The sequence below is a fragment of the Pongo pygmaeus genome, chromosome 16 (assembly GCF_028885625.2).
Source record: "Pongo pygmaeus isolate AG05252 chromosome 16, NHGRI_mPonPyg2-v2.0_pri, whole genome shotgun sequence".
In the NCBI taxonomy this organism is placed as follows: domain Eukaryota; kingdom Metazoa; phylum Chordata; class Mammalia; order Primates; family Hominidae; genus Pongo; species Pongo pygmaeus.
The window spans coordinates 19,568,489-19,577,293 of NC_072389.2; the positions used below are offsets into that span (position 1 = coordinate 19,568,489).

General features: G+C 46.9%; 1 long non-coding RNA gene across 2 annotated transcripts; it reads left to right on the forward strand.

The window, feature by feature from the left end:
* The first annotated feature begins 1,527 nt into the window (after positions 1–1,527).
* Positions 1,528–8,403, forward strand: LOC134738345 (uncharacterized). Of its 2 annotated transcripts, XR_010124046.1 has the most exons (4): positions 1,528–4,126; positions 4,991–5,148; positions 5,792–5,960; positions 6,770–8,403. It is a non-coding gene; the product is annotated as an uncharacterized LOC134738345 (long non-coding RNA). The 2 variants fall into 2 exon arrangements; XR_010124045.1 differs by having other exon boundaries at positions 1,533–5,148.
* Positions 8,404–8,805: the final 402 nt, after the last annotated feature.

Genomic DNA, 8,805 nt, shown 5'->3' on the forward strand with positions numbered 1-8,805 from the left:
TATCAGTGTCGGGAAGGGAGCCGTTTTTAGCACTGGACAGCGACAAACAGGGCTAACTAGGTAGCACCTTAGTGAAGAAAGGTCTAAGTCTAGAGAGAAAAACTGAGTTTACTCAGGTTGGAGAAAAGAGAAAACAAGATTAAAACAAGTGGATTTTTAAAAATAAATATCATTAGCTTTTTTTCTTTAGCAATTGAGTAGCCTTTTTCTTGTTTTAATGTGAATCAACTATTTTCAACTCTGTCACCACCATAAAATCAAAGCTGGTGTGCACAGATTTCATGCCCTCAGCTTTTTTCTTGATTCTTTCTATGGATTTTTATGGAATTGAAGCTAACGCCTTTTCTCTCTTCTCCCCCACCAGTGCAATGAAAGCACTGGTCTCAGGCAGGAAATCTTACCCAAGTGGAGAAAAGTGGAGCCCCAGGAAGGGGTGATGTGTGCTGCATCTCACCGTTTTCTTTAGTGTTTTCTCCCACTGCTGATCAAACCCTAATTTATTGTTCAGACTGTGTGTATGCCATTCTCTAAGTACATTTATTCTGATATGAAATCATTTCTATGAGCACAGGTGATATTGTTGTAACTGTTTACTGAGTGCATTATCTTTTTTTTGCAAAGGGTTATGACAGTCTCTACCCAAATCAACACTTTGCCTGATTCCACCAAGCAGGGGCCTAGGAAAAACAAAACAGGAAGTTTAGGCATACTAAAGCATGCTGGCACATGCTTTTGTGTATATACAAACATAAGTATACGTATATTTATATATTAGATGCCACGACATCTAGAGGGGATGTAATCCAAGGATTGGCTGGTGATTCATGTATATAATCAGGAATATTTTGATTTGTTAACGTCATTTATATCTTATTCCATTTTGACAATAATATCATTTACATGAAGGTTGATGCTAAAAAAGAAAATGAATATAATGAATATCAGAATGAAAGAAATGAAGAGGCAGTGTCATGCATTAGCTTAGCTGAGGAATATATCCTTGCTGTATTTAAACATCACACGTGTCTCTGAGGTTCCCTCCAATAGAAGCAAGTGCCAGAGGCTCTGCTCACACTGCCTCTGTGAGGGGCTTGCAGTCACGGTCTGGGTGGAGGATTTGGGCACTTCAACATGGAGAGCTGCTCCTTCCTCCACTGCCCTGCCCAGCAGTGACAAGAACTTACTTATGGCAGACTTCAGTGAGCAGAACCGAATCGCAAGGACAAAGAGCCAAACACATTTGTCTGAAGTTTAACTGTTTTCTAGAGAAAAAAAGCAGGGATGAACAGTTTTATATTCGAGTATTTTTAGATTAAAATACTTTGTTATGAGTGGTGACAGTAGGGAGAATAGTGCTTCACTGAATACTTGTTACCTGTTCTCTGTTCATCAGGCATTATTTATATGATATCAACTCTTCCCAACAAGCCTAAAGAAATTCCAATGTCATCATAGAGTGAAGAAAACTGAGGCTTCAGAAAGGTTAAAGAATTTGCTGAAGGTCATCCAAGTAGTAAGAAAAAGAACCAGGATTTAAACTCAGATCCAATGAAACTCCTATAGTTTTATTTAACTCCAGAGCATTCTGTGTGCTGTAACAATGGGGCAGAGTCTCACTGCTGATTATGGCACAGGCATCTGGGATATTACATAGAGATCCAACCACTGTAACACCAAGGCCTTACAGTCAAAAGAGAGAACTATGTAAGGGAGAGTCTGTTCTAACAGAGGTCGTGTAAGGGAAATGCAGCAGGCCCAGGGAATCTGTTGTGTCCAGGGAATCTTAAGCCCATACAAGGACAGCCTGGCTGTTCCATTTTCTATGAAGCTGGGAATAGTACTGAGTTCCTCAGATCATTCTTCTCCTTACTCTTTCCTATAATTTCAGGATCATGCAAGAGTCAAGGGATTTCACAGATTTCAGACTTTCCTGCCCCCATATCTATATTTATATTTGTATGTCTGTATATCTATATCTACATCTAAATCCATATATCTGTGATCTATCTGGCTATCTCCCTATCATCTATCATTATCTCTCAGTCATCTATCTATCATCTACCTATCTATATTATATATGTAGAGAGACAGAGATACATACTCTCCAGGTTCTCTAGAGAGCCCTGACTATTACAGGTAGTTACTAAATATGAGGGACAGGAAGCATATTTGCAAGGGCAGAGGAGCATCTTATTTCCCAAGTGTAGTGTGCAGTTCCGTGGAGCTCTAAGTGAGCGAATGTTTCAAACACCCCTAATGCACTGTGTTCAATGGTTCCCAAAGAGACATCATCTGTACGTCTGGCCTGCACTGCCGCAACAAGGCCTGAGGCTTTGCATCAGAAAGGGCCTCCAAACCAGGAGGGCTGCGAGAGGAAAAGAGAAATGCCTTTTCTTGGGATTGGTGGGAATAAACTAGCTTAGAATCTGGATTTAAATAAAAAGGCCACGTGGCTGCATTCTCTGCAAGGTTTGAATTTGGTCCAAACTGAGAAGTGGATGTGCCTCCCGGAGCAGGTTGATCTTGAAAAGGAGAAATAACTGGGGTTAAGCTGAGTCTCTCAGGAGGCCAAGAGTACTTCCTTTCTGGGTGCTGCTTGTGTTGGGTTGGCCAGGGTTCAAGTGGCATCTCATTCCCCCATCTCTCCAACAAGTGGGCCAGCATCCACGGTCCTTCCTGCTTCTCTGCTCATCATGGGGATGATCGACTCAGTTCAGAGCTTTGGCCAAGAACTGTCTCAGTAGGTGACAAGGGCAGCCTGCGCAGTGGCTCAGGAAATGGGAAGAGGCTTCATTCCCTGCATTTGGAGGGATGGGCTCAGCCTGAATTCTGTTTAAAATACTACTGAGAAAGATCACTGGAGTGGAGTTGGACAGATGCTTATAATAACTGGAAGTTCTCTCTCACACTACACAAAATCAGCAACTGTCTGTGCAGGAGACTGGCTGTCTTCCATTTGCTAGAAAAGAAGCCAGAGAAAATAGTCCTAAAAACCAGTATAGAGGGTTTGGATTAGCCAATTGGGGTCTTTTCTGATGTGGGTAGACAGGGAAAGGCTTTTTCAGGAAGAGGGAGCAACTCCTGTTTGGTGCCTCTGGAGTTTGTCTCACAGGATCTTAAAAAAAGTCTTGTCAGAAAGGACCAAGAATGACGCCCCCACGCAGTGCATGGCAGGCACATCCTGGACCTACACAAGGTGATTTATGCGTGGTCACTTTTCTGCATCTGACAACAACCCTGAGAGATGATGCAGGTGAGAACCTCAGAGATGACTGCACAAGGTTGCATAATCATACACACAGGAAGATTGATAAAGCCCAGTAAAGTCAGTCTGCGCTGGGAGAGCAGGAACAGTATTGATCAGCTGCCACTTCTTCTTACTTCTTGATAATAGTTAATCTGTGACCCCACTTTGCAGAGCACTGATGGGGCTGTAAAGCCATTAGTCCAAAGGATGAGATCAGGTGGAAGTGGGGAGGAGATGCTTCAGGCTTTCCCAAATCTCACCAGGTCCCAGAGCTTTGGAATGGTGAATCAGGCACAGTGCCCTCTGGCCAAAATAGTAGCCCTGAGGATGGGGGCTCCCTGCAGAGTAATCAGCTCTTTCAAGTGTGGGCTTTGGCTCTCCAGCCCGATGGTGAGCTCCTTAAGCACAGGAATGTTTCTAGAGAAACACAGTGGAAGGGGACCTTTACAAAGATCAGGACATTTCTTCAGTTACAAGTTTGCATATGGAAATGCTAAAAAGTGAGTTCACCTGTGAATGTTGCAGCCCCAACCGCCTTCAGGGAGTGTTTGTGGGTAATTTTGAACAAGAGTCCTGGGAATCCCAGTTCATGTCTAAGGCTTTTCCACTTTCTAATGTTAATTTTATACCCATATCTCTCTTCCCCTAGGTTTTTAGACTCTTGTCTGGTACTCAAAAAGACATGCTAATTAAATGGCAGGGAGACCAAGATTTAAAGTCAGCTGCTGCCAATGGGAAGGTGCCAGGTCTCGTCTTTTATAGACAGAATCCTTCTCAGGTTCATTCCCTGGGATTCTCTGTGCATCGCTGACAGTCCGGACCCTGTATGGCAACCTGCATATGTCACTTCCTGCAGCCAGCGGCCCTTGATTGCCACAGGTCCGTCTTCCCCTTCCTAAGGAGCTGGACACTCCCTGTCCACCTCTCCTGACGCTGCTGCAGCCCCCGCGCCTACCTGGAGACCACTGCTCACCTGGATGTCCACTTCTCATGGGTCACAGGGTCAGGCAGGGACTGAGCTCTAGGGAGTGGGAGAGTCCTTTTAGCCCAGGTGTGGGAATTAAGAGAGGATTCTGTACATAAGGGCTGAGGGAGGAGGTGATGGCAGCTCTCCAGACAAACAGAAACCACACCCAGGGGGAGGAAAGACCAGGGAGGGGACTCTCCATTCCAGCTCTGTGAACACCAGAGACAGCGCTTGCTGTGAGCCTTTGCAGCTTTCCTTGCTTCAAATGCTCTGATTTTTCTCATTGCTGAGCACATTGAACAGGAAACGATAACAAACTCAGAGAAGATGCACATTCATTGAAGCACGGAGGGAGATTGTAAGCCAGAGGCATTGCATTTTGGTAGTCAAAGTCAGAAGCCACAGGCAGTGGTGGCAGAGAGGGAATAAGACAGATGAGCTTCCAGAGGGATCTCAGGAGAGAAGAGTCTGATGGTCTAGGATCTAGAAGCATCCATAGAGCTTTGTGGTAGAGTTCTGCTGGCTGCGACGGTTGCCTCCCACCACCCCAGGCCCGGCAGGGAGACTCAGGGAGCAGTATGGGCCGGCAGAGTGCTTAGTGCAGGAGCTAGGCGACCCAGGCTTCTGCTTACTCACCTACAAAATGCTGTTGTGTTATCTTCACAATTCATTCAAACACCCTGTTTAACAAAAACAGTGTACTCCACTGAATTTTTTTTTTTTTAAATCCTGCCCTTTTCGGAAAAGCACTAATTGTTCTGTGTCCATGGTAACAGGTAACTGCCAGTCTGGTTTAGTCCCACATAATAGATTGAGGGCAGCTTCCCTACTCCCTGGCCCACCAGAAGCAGAGCCATTTCAGATGCCAGTAGAGGAAGTTGCTCCCATGCAAAGCAAGCCACTTGTTCTCTACTTGCTGCCATCCAGGGCTGAGGTAAGCATGGCGTTGGGGGAGAAGTTCAGGGTTGTCTCATGGGGACAGAATTCTGACAGAAGCAAATGAGCAGCAGTGTGTGCTCAGGAGCGAGTTCCCGCACCTGCAGCATGGCCAGATTTACCAAACACAAACGGAGGACACCAATTCCAATTTGAATTTTAGATAATGAATTAGTTTTTGTATACATATATTTCAATAATTGCATGAGACAAACTAAAAAATCAAACCTGCCATTATGTACTTTCTGTGAAAACCCTACACTCTTGCTATCTCAGCCACCCCTGGGCTGGTAAGATTGCAGAGTCACTGTGGGCTTGGGACAGTGGGGCCATGCTGGGGTTCTGACAGATGTGCCCAGGAACACGGGAGAAGCACAGCAGGAACCACTGGTGGGCTCGAGATCTACTGGTGTGCAGCAGTGTCCTGGAGGTCCCCTGCCTCTGCAGTGTTGGACTCAGGGACTCTGAGAGCCACAGGCCCTGGGTCAGGGCTTAGCTAAGATGAGGTGAGCTTCCAGGCTTTGAGATGGGCCATGAGGACACTGTGGTTGAATGATCCATATGCAGTATTCTCATTTTCATGAAATGCTTAATTCAAGTTCCCTTTCTGCTCAGTTATTTTTTTTTTTCCAATCTCATAGCCATGAAATAACTTCCTTCTGGAGCTCGTCATGATACTTAAGTCCCTTTGGGTTTCTGGGAGAGCTGCATTGTGCAGTCTGAGCAGCTGGACCCAGGAGCAGCTGATGAGAAAAGCAAGCAGAGCAGGGCTTTGGAAACACACCTGGTGATGGGGAAATGCCAACTCAGGTACTCTTCTTTTCTTAGCTTCACCTGGCTTACCTTGGACACTTCCACAAGGGAAAGACATGGCAAGGGGCCCTGGACACCAGATGGGCTTGGGTTAGAAGACAGGGAAGCATTTTCTGGATCTCAGCTGAGCACCAGATCCTCCATAAGCATATTCAGAGCCGCAGCCTCCTCCCTGCTCCCCACACTGCAGCTCTGGGGGTGAGGGCTGTGCTCCCCAACATGGCCCACCAGACCCCTGTCTCTGCCTTAGTTCCCAGCTCTGCTTGGGCTTCCTGTGTGGAGGGAAAGGTGTGCAAGGAGCCTGGGAAGTCATTTTCTGCCAGATCCAAGCCCACTAAATTCCCCTTCCTGAGGGAGAGGCTGGCAGAAGGCAAGCCCAGGCAGCTTTATCACCTCCTGTCTTATCTGGGACATGAGCCTGGGGTGGTAGCTGGTGAGAGACCCCCTCCTACTGCCCAGGCCTCCTGGGCACAGAGGAGCCACTGGCATCTGCCAAGGATAGGGCTGACTCCCCTGGCAGCCCTGTGTTCTTATGTCTAGGCTTAAGGGCAGCTGGGGAGACTTGAGTGGTTTTTGGCAAGTGCTTCTCTCCCAAAGAGGCCTCCCCAGGCATTTGAGATTCTTTTCTTGGGAACAGGCCTTCAGTAAAAGCTAAAGCCTGTGGCAAAGGCCTCTTGGATAGAAATGGAGTGAGTGACCTTTGTGGAGGTGGAGCTGGGGAGAGTAATGGGTCCTGGGGGAACCAGGAAGACAGGTGAACCAGTCCTGAAAAATATCCTCTTTCCCTTCTCTTTTCCCATTCCTAGATGCCAGCACCTCGTCTGAGTCCAGCACAACAAGCAGCCTGTAAGGCTTCCCAAAGTTCATTGTGGCCTGAAGGACCCGGGCAGTTCTGATGCAACCATTGGCTCCTCCAGGATCCTCCTGGAGAATCACAGAGCACTTGGTGGCACTCAGCAGGTCTTGGGCTTAACCAAGCCCAAATGCCTGCCTCAGCTGCACTCCCTGTGCATCTGCAAGGCTGCCCTGGCCCTGCCTGTCTTCAGGAGCAGACAGAAAGGTTGGGACCTTAAGCAGGGTCCACAGGCTTTCAGACATTTGCCCTGGTGGCCTGTGAGGAGCTGGGGTGGACATGACCCTGGCTCTGTGGCATTGTCCGGTCTTGCAGCCTAGAAAGGGCCTGATATGTGAGGCCATCCCTGCCCTCAGCTGAAGGCCCTGCTTAGGACCTGGGGCCACCTGGCCTGACAGAGTGACCACAGAGCACTTTTTTTGGTGACCAATTCTTAGAAAATAGGGCGAGCACCCGGAAAGATGCTCCGTAACCTTAGCCTTTTACATGCACTTCAGAAGAATGATCAACTGTGTGCTCTCACCCCTGCCACCCTGCCACACAGCACCCTGGGGTCAGCAATGGGGAGATCACGGCTGCAGGCAGTGGAGGGTGTGCCAGGGAAGGCACTCGGCTGGGCCTTGGGAGTGGGGCAGGACACAGAGCAGGGCTCCCCTTTGCTCACAGGCCTGGAGGGGGCCACGGGTCAGGGGTGTGTCTGTAGAATGCCCATAGAATCTGTCATCTAAGTTGGAAATTTTTGTGAACGACAGGGATGCTATTAACAATTATATCAGAACTGTCTAGGAAAGATTGCACTTTATGGTTACCTAAGAATATGAAATGGATTTGCATTGCTCTGATGGCCAGTGATGATGAGCATTTTCACACCAGTTAGAATGGCAATCATTAAAAAGTCAGGAAACCACAGGTGCTGGACAGGATGTGGAGAAATAGGAACACTTTTACACTGTTGGTGGGACTGTAAACTAGTTCAACCATTGTGGAAGTCAGTGTGGCGATTCCTCAGGGATCTGGAACTAGAAATTCCATTTGACCCAGCCATCCCATTACTGGGTATATACCCAAAGGACTATAAATCATGCTGCTATAAAGACACATGCACACGTATGTTTATTGCGGCATTATTCACAATAGCAAAGACTTGGAACCAACCCAAATGTCCAACAATGATAGACTGGATTAAGAAAATGCGGCACATATACACCATGGAATACTATGCAGCCATAAAAAATGATGAGTTCATGTCCTTTGTAGGGACATGGATGAAATTGGAAACCATCATTCTCAGTAAACTATCGCAAGAACAAAAAACCAAACACCACATATTCTCACTCATAGGTGGGAACTGAATAATGAGAACACATGGACACAGGAAGGGGAACATCACACTCTGGGGACTGTTGAGGGGTGGGGGGAGGGGGGAGGGATAGCATTGGGAGATATACCTAATGCTAGATGACGAGTTAGTGGGTGCAGCGCACCAGCATGGCACATGTATACATATATAACTAACCTGGACATTGCGCACATGTACCCTAAAACCTAATGTATAATAATAATAAATAAATAAATTTTTTAAAAAAAGAGATAACCTAAGGATACAAAAATTTAAAAAAAAAAAAAGAAATGAAGTAAAAAAGAATATGAAATGGAGTGTTTGGGGGTTTGGAGTGGAGATGAGGAAATACAAAATAAAGTTGTGGGACAACACAGAATAGGCCAGAGTACATGGCCCCTGTTCAGCCTGGCAGCGGGTGCACGCTCCCATACGGCATTGGGAAATAAGGCTTGGGCCCTGGCTGTGGTCTGGGGAAAGAAGGGATAAGGTTGGAACAGATTGGGAAAGGCTTGAATGCTCTTGGACAGTGGAGGACATGGTGGGTTCTGGGCACAGCAGCAAGGGCAGTGCTGGGCTTTAGGATGTTCACTCTTGTCATCAGCAAGGTGGATGGAGAGAGACACTGCATCCAAGATGGAGAAGCCAAG